A 13,690-nucleotide genomic window follows, 5' to 3' on the forward strand; every position below is an offset into this window, starting at 1 on the left:
TCTTCTCAAAAAGCAACTCTAGCTATAAGATTAAGAACATCTACCCTAGGGAGAAGGCCCTCTCCTCAAAGTCACAGAACATGGTTTGTGAAACTTTCAATGGCAAAAGAATGAATGGTCTTTTGAAATGAGAGCGATGAAAAGAAAAGGCAGAGTGTTTCTTTGGTCAACCATTTATTCACAGTGCTTGTGAACAGAGCGCAGGGGATACTTTGAAGTGGTCAATGCTGTGCGTACACAGGGGTGTGGGTGTGTGAGTGAAATACATGCTTAATCACACCCTCCTATGAGGTGCTGGCTTTAGTGAATTTTAACTGAATTCCTTATGTAAAGGAATTCTAGGGTATGTATCCTAGAATTTCTGTGGTAATTTCGTAGCATTTAAAATCTGTTACATGTATTGTGCACATGTTTGCTCCAGTGTTGAGGAGAAAGATGCATATGAGCAGGGCTGAGGCTCACTTAGGGGACATAAACTAAGTGCTGTGCTTATTGGTTAATGGGAGATGGGGAAGAGGCGAGCAAGTGAATAATGCTTGTTTTACTCTCTTGGAGATCTCTGGAGTACAACTCAGCTGGACAAAAGCAGGTGGATCAGATATCGGTGAATCTGGATGTTGGATGTCTCAGTCCAGCATCATTTCATTTAGATTTGTGAAAAGGTGAAGCAGTACATGATTGGTCAAGTGGAACATACCTCACAGACTTAGTAAACTTGGTTTTGAATTCAAATTGCAACAGAATTGTGTTGGGTTTCACTAGACTCTGTGTGTGTGTGTGTGTGTGTGTGTGTGTGTGTGTGGTGTGTATGTGCGTGTGGTGTGTGTATGTGCATATGCACACACACAACAGTGGACCCCAATTGATCATCCACAAGGCAGGAGGGCAATCCAAGTTGTGATGATTGTGATCTATGGCAACCATTGCTTTCCAGATGCCAGCCTGTAGCTAGGAAGAAAAGAGGTACCCACTATTTGTGAAGATGTGTCTCAAGGATAGAGATGGACCTTTGAGAAACAACTAGATTCTGCAGAAAAGCACAACTTCCCAAAGGTCATCAGACTCAGTAGAGGACAAATTACCTGAGCTATATCCCTAAAATAGGCCTTGTCAAGCACTGCTTCTGAATGTGGTTTGGAATTCCTCTTCCTGCCTCCTACCTATGGAGTCGAAGTGCTCACTGCAGTATTAAAGGCTATACAAAATCCCTGCTGTAGGGAACTAGTGGAACTTGCCTGTTCTAATGGTCTTCAGACTCACTCAAGTAGCTGAAGAGAACCCCTTACTCTTGCCTCAACATTCATGACAGACTGTGGGCAGTTCCCAAAGCACTTGACTGAGGGAATCCTGGCTGCAGGAGAGGGTCCCACGTAAGGAGGACTCCAGCTTCCCAGCCTGAGGCCTGTCAATGACTTCTGCTTTCATCAGAGTGCTACCACTGGATTTCCATACCGGCAACTTGGTTTCATATGCTGGACATTGTCTTGTTCTCTCAGCTGACTCTAGAGTTGCCTATGAGTACCCCAGAGCTGCCTTCCTATGAATTGTTCTCATGTGATAGTCTCCTCTGGCATTGTCAAAATGCTGTTACTGATTGTCTATGCCATAGTACCTGCCAAACCACACAGTGCTGCTTTCAAGATTGGGACCTTGCTCTAGGATCTGAGCACTTACAGTGATCCTGAAGTAGTCTTGGTCCTCTGGTCTGTGGAGCTCACAGGACCGTGAATTTCTGTTCACAGTAGCCATTACTGACTGTGCCAAGAACAGAGACAAGAACATCCCACAATCCTTGGTCTCTAAGCCCAGTAAAAAAGGACCTCCTTTCCCTTTTACTTTGATTAGTTAATGAATTAACTAATTAGCTTAAATTTTATCTGTTATTAAAAGCTCCTTCAAGCCAGTTTTGTAATCTGGAATGCTATGAACCATATACGTAATGAAGTCTAGGGGAAACCTGGGATTGGTGACTCAGATGTGTAATAATCCTAATTACTTCAAAAGCTGAGATTTGAAGATCTGAGTTCAAAACCAGTCCAGGCAGAAAAGTCCGTGATACTTTTATCTCCAATTAACCATCAGTAGACTAGAAGTGGAGGTGTGACTCAAGTGGTAGAATACCAACCTTGAGCAAAACCAAAAAAATGTGTGAGGTTCTAAGTTTATACCTCAGTATGAATAATAAGCAAGATATTGAGAACACTCAAATGAAGTAGCTTTCGCTAACAAAATTACAAATGTTGAACATGGATTTTTTTTGGTTAAAATGGTCTCCAGCTGACCGCTTGCACTAAATGGATGCATAAGGTGGGTATCACGTCAGTAATTAACTATAACTTCTTTGTATTCATGAAGGCATTAGGAACCTGGCTTAACTGGGTTAGCTTGACTTTCTTACTTTGCAGAGTCAAATCTAAAGAGTCTTATCCTCAGAAATCTGTCAGATAAAATATATGAAGATTCACACTTTTATACCTGGCCCATGCTATAGAAAAGCTGGATTTTGCTCACAGTTTCCTTAGATCTAAGTAGCAATCTTACCTATAGATCTGATCTTTATAAGTAAACCAGTTGCTTATGTAATTCCAGAAGCACTTTTATACTACAAAATAAACGGCTCTCATGTGGCTTACAACTAGATACGTCAGGAAAATGAAGGGCTTTATTTTTATAGCTTCTGTGAGGAAGGAAAACACCCGTGTGAATTGCATCTCTCTGCCTTCACACATTTGGGTAGCTCAGAATGGCTGGCTTTGGGTCTGAGAGTTATGGGCTCAGTTTTAATATGCTCATTTGCAAGACCCTTGGAGCCTAAGCCTTGCTTTTTTTGTTTTGCTTGTTAACTGGAGATAAGAGTGTCACAGTATTTCCTAACTGGGCTGGTTTTGAGCCACGATCCTCAGATCTCAGCCTGTTAAGTAACTAAGACAACAGGTATGAATCACCAACTTCTGAGCCCAAGCTTCTTACAGCCCTTCAGAGCAGTGAGGCCTGAGGGCTAGGGAACATTCGTATTTTCACAGATTTGTGTTCTTTTGGGGAACAATCACTTGTGAGAGCTGGGTACCCACTTTTAGATTTATTTTTATTTGTGAAGCTAAGCATGATGTTACCATAGAAACATGTCCAGCTGTGGGCAGAAGATAGGGACCCAGAAGACATTTCCTTAGTCAGGCATGTGGGTACATGGGACTTACTCTGCACCTCTCTCTTCCTACCTTCAGTGGTCTAAGAGGAAGTAGGAGGAGGTTGGAAGGGAGGTTATCTAGAAAGCCACAGTGAGAAGGGCACAGCAAGCAGGAAAAAACAGTCACCCCACCCTTTTGAGCAGGATCTTACTGTGGGCTCAGTCCTGGAGGCCTTCTGAAGGAACGAGTAAGTGACAGAAGCTGGGACATCTTCCTACTGACTGCCTCCTCTCACTGGTGAAGAACAATTCTGGCTGTTCCGTGCTACCCTGAGCTGATTGAGAAAGCTGAGGAAGCCACCACCCAAGGGCTGGTGGCCATCTGGAGGGACTGTCCAGATGTCTCACAATGGCTAGGGCTGCCAGAGAATAACACTGGCTGAAGACATGAAGCACTGAGTCTTGGCCTCCCATGTCTGGGTCTTTGACTTGAGTTATTTTTGGGTGGAGACCTTTCTGCCCACTGTGTGGTTCCAGAGTCCGCAGAGTAGGCCCCTACCTCCAAAGGAAGTCTAGTTGACATGAAATCTTCAGCTTCCTTATCTGACAGATGAGGTAATGGATCCAGGGTACCTACCATCTCATCTCTACCACATAGAGACACAATGCCTCACTAATGGGTCCATTCTTCTATGGTGGATCCTTGTCCAGAGAATAAGGATGTAACCCCCAGCTACTGAGAAATTTATAACTAAGTCCTGTTGAGGGCTGGAGCTATACCTGGCACATTGTAAGTGTTCAGCAAAGCAGATAGGTTCATTATCATAGGCCTCTCCCTCTATCAATTTCTATATCTGATACTATCAACTACTAATTAATAGAAATTATTACTTAATCATATCAACCAGTTCAATCAAGGATTTTTTTTCCTAACTGGAGAGAAAGATAATTTTGGTGCAGCTAGCTAAAGTAATTGAAAACCTCTGGGGATGGGGCATTCATTTTCACTTGCACAAATACTGTTGAGTATGTCAACAAAGGGTAATGAGGTAGGAATGGGCAAGTATGAAATAACTTCTGGTGTTTCAGGCATTACACAGAGTGCATCATTCATTATTCTTGTTTACGGAACACTGTTATGGTCAGTCACTGTTTGGATATAGACGGTGAAGTACAAAATAAGAGCTTGCCTTCTATCATGGAGAGAGGGAAAATAAACATATCTATAAACACATCTTTTCTTTCTGTCACACAGCACCAGAAATAAACACTTTTTTTTTGCCAGTCCTGGGCTTGAGCTCAGGGCCTGAGCACTCTCCTTGGACTTTCTCAAGGCTAGAGCTCTACCATGTGAGCCTCAGCATCACGGGCTTTTTTCTATGTATGTGGTACCAAGGGATCGAACCTGGGTCTTCGTAGATGCTAGGTAAGCACTCTACCACTAGGCGAAACTCCCAGCCAAAAATAATCACTTTTCTCTTTGAGGCAGAATGGAGTAGGTTTTATTTAAAGAATCCTGCAACCTGCTAAAGCCACAGGGATAGTCTGTGTTTTACAGGATCTTTGAGGCTGGTCCCCAAACACTGAATGTTTATACATATGCCATCTCATTTTCTACACAAGTAGTTCTCAAAATTATATATATATATATCATAATCAACTGTATATTTTATATATTTTAGCTAGTTTCAATAGGAATTGCTGAGTCCCTCCCCCTTCTATCTTGATTCAGAAGGTCTGAGGAGGAACGCAAGACTTTGATTAGCAGGGGATGCTGATAACTGTCCTGGTACCCCACTTTGAGAACCATTGTTCTAGAATTCTCTTTTTAACTATGAAACCATGTGCAACTACCTTCTATGATACCACAGCTTTGCTAATAAGTCCATTTATTAATTATTTCTAACTGATATCACTCATCCAGAAAGTTTCAAAATGGAGAGCATGGATGACTTGGTGGCTGGGAATGGGTTAAATAGAATCCATACAGCGAATTGTGGTATGCATTCCCATACGCTCTGTAGGGACCATCTGGCATGGTGCATATTTATAATCCTTCTGCCAGAAGCACATTTGTGTCACAATGTACCTCTCTGACTGCTCCTTTTCTGTCTCTGAGCTCACGTAGTCCCAAAATATCATTTTAGAAGGATCCCTTTGCTCTTATCAGAGACAGATTGGAGCCAGATTATCTTCAGTGTGGTCTGGGCTACATAGCTTTCCAGCTGGATGATTTTGTGCGTATGACAAAAGTTCCTTGCATGGCAATTTCCATCTTTACAATACAAATCATAATGGTATCTTCCTCAGAGGGTTGAGAACTTATTGATAACGAAAAATTCGTTTAACTTCTTGTCTAGCACACAAGTAGCTTCATATATAATTGCTAAGTACTGTAATTGAAACTTTAATGTTATCTTCTCTATGTTAGTAATCATGTTGTTTTAAATGACACTTCCAGGGGATGAGTTACCTATCTGCTCCCCCATTGTGAATTTCCTCAAGCCTATGCCTGTTAACACCACTATATACACTTCCTGGGATCAGCCACCTGTTAATTCCTCAGTCCTGCACCTGTTCCATTTATTTCCTCCTGTCTCATCTTCTATTGAGTTCACCTCACCTCTCTTCTGAATCTTTACTGCAGTCACATCTACCTGCGTTTATAAACACAAAATTTAGGTCTCACGGTGTCTCCTCTTGTCTTCTGGGCATCAGTGGTTCACATCTATATCCTAGTTACTCAAGATATTGAGACCTGAGGATCGTTGTTTGAAGCTAGCCAAAGTAGAAAATCTGTGAGACTCTTATCTCCAATTAACCACCGAGATGCCAGAAAGAGAGCTGTAGCTCAAATGGTAAGCGCCTCAGACTTGAGCAAAACATGCTAAGGAACAAAGCCTACGCTCTGCATTCAAGCCCAACCTCCCCCAGTTCTTGATTGATCTATCCAGAATTTACTTCCAAACACAGTGCTCATACCTCTGCATTATACTTCCTGTGTATGTTTTCATGGTTCTTTGTCCATATCCTCAAGCCTAAATATTCAGCCACAGACATAGTTACTCTTTCGCCAAGCTACAAGAGCAAATAGTCTGACTTCAAACTACCTGGAGAACTTTACGTCCTTGCTCACTGGATTGGACATTAAAAGACACAGACCATTTGTCATCTATCCTAAAATACCATCGATTGTAAAACACTTCATTATTTTATAACCACTAAAAAAGAGCGCTGCCTATTAAAAGATGACATGATGCATTTATAACACTTAGAATCAATTTATGTATATTGAAAAATCTATTTTGGATTATTATAATGATGTGCATTTATGTCATTATGGCACTTGGACATCTGTTAAGAAGAAAATATAACCATTATATAAAAGAAGGTGTTCTGAAACCTTCTTTAAATTCAGAGTCCAAATACTCTGAATCATTTCTTGAGTCGGAATCATTGCTAATTGTCTTTCCTCCTCAAGCACTATCATCCTTTAGATCATTTCAAGAGCTTTGGAAATCAATGTCATTAGACTCAGAACAAGCTTAGAGAATACATTTGAAGAGAAGGCTTTACAAATTGGATCCAGCTGTACATCAAAAATAAAAAACACATCATAGTCTGGATGTGTATCCCAAAGGTTGTAAAATTTGTTTAGTGTTATAAAAATTCCATTAATGTAAATTTTTGTATTTGAAGACAAAAGACAAAAATTATATGGAAATCTCTAGAGATGCGGGAAAGTCTGACAGATAAGCTAATGGCTTGTGCCTGTAATCCTAGCTACTCAGGAGTCTCAGATAGCATAAAGCCAGCCCAAGCAGGAGAGTCTGTGAGGTTCTTACCTCTAACCACCAAAAAGCCAGAAGTGGAGCTGAGGCTCTAATGGTAGAGAACTAACCTTGAGCAAAAAATCAAAGGACAGTGCCCAGGCCCCAGGTTCAAGCCCTAGTACCAGCATAGACTCAGCAGACATTCCTGAAAAAAGTTGCCAAAATACTTAGAGAACAAAATCTTAGTCTGAAAACAGAGCATCCATAATATCCTATAGCCAACAGCATAATGATTCAAACAATAGTTTCCCTGCAAAGATTTATAGTAGGGCATAAATGTCTGTTTTTTTTTCCACTCTTACTAACATTGAACTAGAGAACATGGTCCATGCAGTAAGGCAAGAAATAATAAAAGCCACACAAAGCTGAACAAGAAGGAATAAAGCTGCCTTTATCTGCAAATGATGTGATCATCTACATAGATCACCATTGAGCTGATAGAAATTACTAGAATTAACCAGAGTTCAGCAATATTACAAAGTGCAAGCACATTATATAAATGTATTTTTACAAATAGAAACAAATTAAAATGAAATTTATCAGAAACCACACAATAGCATGAAAAACAGAAAACAGTTCAAGTTAAATTGAACAAAACATGGCTGCATGCTGGTAGGTCACACCTGTAATCCTCGCTAGGCAGGAGGCTGAGATCTGAGGACTGTGGTTAGAAGCCATCCCAGAAAAAGGTCGACGAGACCTTTTTCTTCAACCAACCACCAAAAGCTGAAAGTGGGGCTTCAAATGGTAGAGAATTAGCCATGTTCAAAGAGCTAAGAGTATCCAGGTCCTAAATTTAAGCCCCAGTACTGGCACACATACACAAAAACATCAAACAAACTATGTGTAAATTTCTAGCTCTAATATTACTAAACTTTACTGAAAAAGCATAATGAATAGAAAGATACTATATTAACTGGAAGATGTAGCATTGTTGCAATATCAAATCTTTCCAGATCAATGCATTTCTAATCCAAGGCCTGATGGGAGTTCTGTAAAAAAATTCACAATGGATAGAGAAAAACTAAGGACCTAGAATAGCCAAAATAATTTTTTAAAGTATTACAAATGGAATTCACATTGCAGTTCTAGTAATCAATACAGTGTAAAGCCAACAGCGTAGACATTCAGATGAAGATCAGAAATACTCCCTCACAGGAGAGTCCATTCGTTTCTGACCACCTGCCAAGATAACTTATTGGGGGCATGCCAGTCTTTTCAGCAACTGCTACTGGGACAATGGGATATATGCAAACACCAAGAATAACAATAAAATAAACAAAAAACCCCTTTCATTTGTACCTCAGAGGCTATACAGTGAGCTTCTCCTGACAGATAGGCCTAAAGGCAAATAGTAGACTATCATGATATCTGCAATAAAACGTGAGAGAACGTTTTTTTGTGACCTAGAATTAGGTAAACACCCATAAACTTAGGAAGGATGATTAAAATCCAAATCACCAAAGAAAAATAATTGGCAAGTTGGCTTGATCAAAACTAAAACTTTTCTCCTGGATAGATAAACAAAAGAAAAAAATGGATTAGGCAAAATATTTATAAAACTTACATCTGATGAAACAATTGTACCGAGAATATAGAATGAAACCTCAAAGTGCAATTTAAATAAACAAGGTAGGTACTGGTGGATCACATGTGTAATTCGAGCAAGCTGATTAAAGAAGCAGAACAAGCTTAGGGCTGAGTTCAAATCCCATACTGGTGATGATGATGATGATTATGATGATGAAAGAAACCAACTTTTACAATGGGTATGTGATTTGAAAAACAGCTCACTAAAGAAGAGACATAGATGACAAATTAGTGTACAGAAATAATCCCATTGCCATTTGTTACTAGGTAAACATGAATTAAAATCACTAGGCTGGGTTTGATAGCACATGCCTATAATTTCAATCATCAGGAGGATAAGGTGGAAGAATCAGAAGTTTGAAGCCAACTTGGCATATACAAGACCTTTAAAAATCAAAACCAATTTTACTGAGATTCTACCACACATCCTTTGTAACAGCACCCTTCCCACCCTACCCCAATAATGCAATGGGGCTAATGGGTTGTAGAGAAGCTGAGACAGTATTGATGCTGTGTCCTTGGATCATGATTCATTTCTTATTAAGTAGTCCTATGACCTAGAATTCCCATATCTAGGTTATTTTTTCTCCATGAAAAAGGAAACATATAGCCTCACAACACACAACTTGTCTTAAATGTTTATAATTAACTTTATTTATAATTGCTTCAAACTTCAAATGGTTCAAATATCTGCCTATTGCTGGAGAAAGGGAATTAATTGTTATGCATTTATACAGTGGAATATCACTCAGCAATAAAAAGAGTGAATTATTCATACATGTATGCAACCACATGGATGAACTTAAGAAATACACTAAATGAAATAAGGTAGAAAAATTAGATTATCCCATTCTGGGAAAAGTTAGATTATCAAGTAGAAATCAAGTGGTTGCCAGAATCTTGGTACTGATGAAAGTATATATTACCAAACAGACCATGGGGGCCTTTGGAGCATAACAAATACTTCAGCTCTTGATTTAGTGATAGTCACATGACACTTTTCCAAACTTATAGAAATGAACATCTGAGAAGGGCAAATTTCACCCAATGTAAATCATCCCCCAATAAAAATAACTTAAAATTTTTTCTATTGCATCTCTTTTGCTGTCCCTTGGTTATCTCATATTGTTACAGTATTTCACTTTGCTATCTGATATATTGGATATATGCGTCTTTGGTTATTTGAAATTGGATAGGAAAGAGGGGAAAACAAGATGAGGGTGGGGGTTGGGGGGAGGGAAATGGGGACCAAGACATGAGAAAGGGTATCAATGTATGTGAAGTAATGCACCTTCCATCTGGCGAATGTAATGTAACCCTTCTATTAATTACAATAAAAAAATAAGGAAAATTTTTTTTCTATTGACAGATAGTAGCAACTCACCCCTGTACTAAGGAGGCTGAACTCTGTGTGAGAATCACAGTTTGAAACCACCCAGGCCCAAGAGCCTCTTACCTCCAATTTATTACCAAAAACACCAGAAGGGGAGTTGTGGCTCAAATGCTGGAACATTAACCTTGAGCAAAGAATCTCAGGGGCGGCGCTCAATTCCTGAGTTCAAGCCCCAGGACCAGCACATAACACATACAAAAGAAGCCCCTCTATTATTATCTCTAGAATTTTCTGTTAAGCTAATGATACCCCTCCTGAGAGTTTGAATTTCTGTGTATAAGACATTAGGGGGCCGGGAGTTTGGCCTAGTGGTAGAATGTCTACCTAGCATGCATGAAGACCCGGGTTTGATTCCTCTGTACCACATACATAGAAAAAGCCAGAAGTGGTGCTGTGGCTCAAGTGGTAGAGCTTTAGCTTTGAGAAAACCCAAGGATAGTGTTCATGTCTGAGCCTGAACTTCTGCCTAACACAGAAGCATTTCAGAATTGTTAAAATTTGAAGCAAAATTCTTGGAGTAACTAAAGGAAATACCTTTCTTCCTCCTACCAACTAGATTTGAAGACTCTTGGGCACATCCCCTGAGCCTGGCTTTTCCTTATTTGCTTAGGCTTTGATGAATGCTTACTGAGACCATTAAAGCATTGTACCACAGAGAAGCTTCTTCAATCCAAGCTAATGTTGAGTAATGTTGTGCCTTGGGAAAGATAGGAGGTTCATAGATTAATAGCAAGCATGAAGTTCTGACAGAATAACTACACTTCATGGATCAAGGTCTATTCCTTATTCTCAATTACAGAAGCATCTCCAACACATTAATATGTGCCTGTTGGCACAAAACTGGAGCAAACAGAGGAAGAAGCCATCAATTCCACATGGTTAAGATCTTAAATGGTACCTCTAAGTCCCAAGTTATTGCTGAAATCTTGAGTCTCTTACACACTGGCGTTTTAAAAGCTTTTGGCCCCATTCATAGCAGTGGTGTACTTGTTGCTGACATTCTTGAGCAGGTACATACATAGTGGTTGTTCATACTCTTAGCAATTTGCCCACTACATGAAAGAAATGAGAGTTGAGCAGAGTCCTTTTCTAGTCTATTCCAGAAGGGTGAACACTAACACATGCAGAATAGGCTACAGTGGTTTTGAAAGAGAATACTAGAAACACTCACAGAGCATTTTTTTTGAAAAGTTGCTCTATCACCTACATGTTTTTTTTTTCTTTACAGAGCAGGGGATCCAATACAGGGCCTTTGCACATGCCAGGCAAGTACTCTACCACTGAGCTCCATCCCCACTCCCTCGTATACATTCTTGATTGTGTGAAGAGCGAGGTATGGATGGTTCACAGAAGAAACTGAGATCCAAGGACTGAGATTTGAAGCCTGTCAGGTTAGAAAAATCTGAGCAATTCTTATCTCCAATGAACCATCAAAAGCTGGAAGTAGAGCTGTAGCTCAAGTGGTAGAGTGCCGGCCTTGATCAAAAAAGCTGAGCATGTGAGAGGTTCAGAGTTGAGGCCCTAGTATTAGCACAATCAAACAAATAAAAACAAAAAGCAAACAGAACAGAAAGTGCAAAAATATCAACAATGTGAATCTCCAAATCACTTAGAAAGTGTTCACTAAGAAAGTGAAGAGTTTGGAAAAATATACTGTAACTCTATTTATCACTTATTTGTTATTATGTATGCAGAAGTGATGTGTAACAAAAATCTAGGCATCAGTAAATCTGGAAGAGTTCACTAACGTATAAAGAAACATTCTAAGTGATGAAAAGGTAGTGTCTCCTTTGTTTTTCATTATTTACAGAGCATAAAATATGATGTATATTGCAATCACTTTTCTTTCTGATTTGATTAAATGTAGCTCTTTTTCATTTTCCCTATGCATTTACAAAGTTTTGTTTTTTAATTTATTTACAACATTGTTTTGCATTTTCAAATCTTTATGACTTCAAACTAGTAGAAAGGGTACTCAAATAGCATAAAGGAATCCTTCATGTTAGAATGAAATGCATCAAATCTCTAAAATCTGTTTGAACCATTTGAGAATAAATTGTGATAATATTACCTGTCTGTTTACTTCCTGACACCAGTTCTATTTTCTTACACATTTATAGCACAATCATCCCAATCCCATCAATTATCACAATACTGGCCGTTGTTGTTGTTGGGAGGTTTTGAACTTGAGGCCTCTTTCTTGTTTAGCTTGCTAACTTAGCTTGCATGGCTTGTGCTGTACCATCTGAGCTACACCTCTTTTTTAAAAAAAAATATTTTATTGTCAGAGTGAAGTATAGAGGGGGTACAGGACATTCGTCAGAATGTGGCTACATTACTTCTTGAACATTGATGCCCTTTCCCATGTTTTTCTCTCACTTTCCCTCCTCCTGCTCCCTCCTAGTCATCTTGATTTTTCCCTTCCCTTCCCTATTTCAAATAAATAAATAAACATATACACAATGTACCAGGTACCAAAGTCAGATACAGTAACAACATGAGATAAACCAGAAGGAGAGGAAGAGAGAGAGAGAAAGAGAGAGAGAGAGAGAGAGAGAGAGAGAGAGAGAGAGAGAGAGAGAGAGAGAGAGAGAGAGAGAAATAACTTCACATAGTAGGCTAACAACAAATACAAAGATAAAACACTTGTTTCCTATCCTTGAGTTCATTTTGTTTATCCTCATTCTATATGGCCATATGCACGTAGGTATTGAGCTATTGTAGTCCTCTGCTAGGAGAATCCTGGATGTTTACTAGTTATTGCAAGTGAGGGAAACCGTGGAGCCTATGTTTCTTTGGGTCTGGCTTACTTCACTTAATATGATTTTTCCAAGTCTTTCCATTTCCTTATGAATGGGGCAATGTCATTCTTTCTGATGGCAGCATAGAATTCCATTGTGTACAAATACCATACCTTCTTGATCCATTCATCTACTGAGGGCCATCTGAATTGGCTCCATATCTTTTTTATTTTCTTTTATTTTTATTGTTGAGGTAATGTATAGAGGGGCTACAGTTACATTCACCAGATAGTAGGTGCATTACTTCTCACACAATGATACCCCTTCTCATGTTTTTGTCCGCACTTCCCTCCCCGCACCCTGGTTCCGTATCTTAACTATGGTAAATAATACTGCAATGAACATGGTTATGCTATTAGCTTTAGTATGCCATTTTTATGGACATTTAGGTAAATACCCCTTCTTTCCTGTACAGTTTTCAGGGTATCTGCCTTGACCTCTAAGTCTTTGACCCATTTGGAATTAATTCTGGTGCAGGGTGACATAGAAGGATTCAACTTAAGTTTCGGATAGGTGTTTAACCAATTCCGCCAGCACCATTTCTTGAAGAGGCTGTCTTTCTTCCATCCTATTTTTTGACTCCATTATTGAGGAGTAGGTGGCCATAGGTCTGTGGGTTAATTTCTTGGTCTATTCCATTGGTCCTCAGGTCTGTTCTTGGGCCAGTACCAAGCTGGTTATTTTTTATTATTACTATACTCTGTAATAGAGGCTGGAGTTTGATATTGATTTTCCTCCAGCACTGTTCTTTCTGCTAAGGACTGTTTTTGCTATATGGGGGTCTTTTGTTGCTCCATATGAATTTTTGGATTGCCTCTTCTATTTTATTGAAGAATAAGATTGGGATATTGATGGATATTGCATTGAGTTTTTAGATAGCTTTTGGTAGGATTGCCATTTTCACGATGTTAATTCTCCCAACCCAGGAGCATGGGAGATTTTTCCA

The 13,690-nt window shown here is 39.4% G+C and overlaps 1 protein-coding gene across 1 annotated transcript in view; it reads left to right on the forward strand.

Annotated features, from left to right (window-relative positions):
- Window positions 1–13,690, forward strand: part of Shc3 (SHC adaptor protein 3) — a 108,821-nt gene that overhangs the window by 33,489 nt on the left and 61,642 nt on the right. The gene's annotated exons all lie outside the window — the stretch shown is intronic.

The sequence above is a fragment of the Megascapheus bottae genome, chromosome 3, assembly GCF_031878675.1.
Source record: "Megascapheus bottae isolate mThoBot1 chromosome 3, mThoBot2.hap1, whole genome shotgun sequence".
Taxonomy (NCBI): Eukaryota; Metazoa; Chordata; class Mammalia; order Rodentia; family Geomyidae; genus Megascapheus; species Megascapheus bottae.